We start from the raw sequence: 447 nt of genomic DNA, 5'->3' as shown, positions 1-447 counted from the left end.
AAGTAAAGCCAGGTCCCAGGGTCTAGGCTTTTGTAAAATTTTATACGCCCACGTGCTATTCAATCAAGAGCGATTTTTCAAAACACATCGCACATAAAAGATTCCAACTAAAATTTTACCTTTTATAAGTTTCGTGAAATATTTGTCTTCCGCGAGACCGTTGGCAGGTTTTAATACTTTGTGGTCATTTTCGCTGAATTTTTCGAGCAATACCTCTGCCATAACTAGACGTTTGTTGTCATTCAACTATTCCAAAAGAATAAATGCAAATGCGTTGAGGCATCAGAACTTAGTAGCTAAGACATTTCGCTGAATCTCGATTTTAGGCATCCGGTGTTGTTTTAGTACCCAAATTAGTGTACTTTCGGAACAATCTACGAACAGTCGGCTTGGATTCTTACGTAAGATGGAATTTATTGCAGGTCCAAATGATGAGCTCGAAAAATG

Source organism: Rhagoletis pomonella, unplaced genomic scaffold, assembly GCF_013731165.1.
Source record: "Rhagoletis pomonella isolate Grant_MI unplaced genomic scaffold, Rhpom_1.0 Rhpom_scaffold_00007, whole genome shotgun sequence".
Classification (NCBI taxonomy): Eukaryota; Metazoa; Arthropoda; class Insecta; order Diptera; family Tephritidae; genus Rhagoletis; species Rhagoletis pomonella.
The sequence above is the reverse complement of the archived record's forward strand: the minus strand, read 5'-3'. Positions refer to the sequence as shown.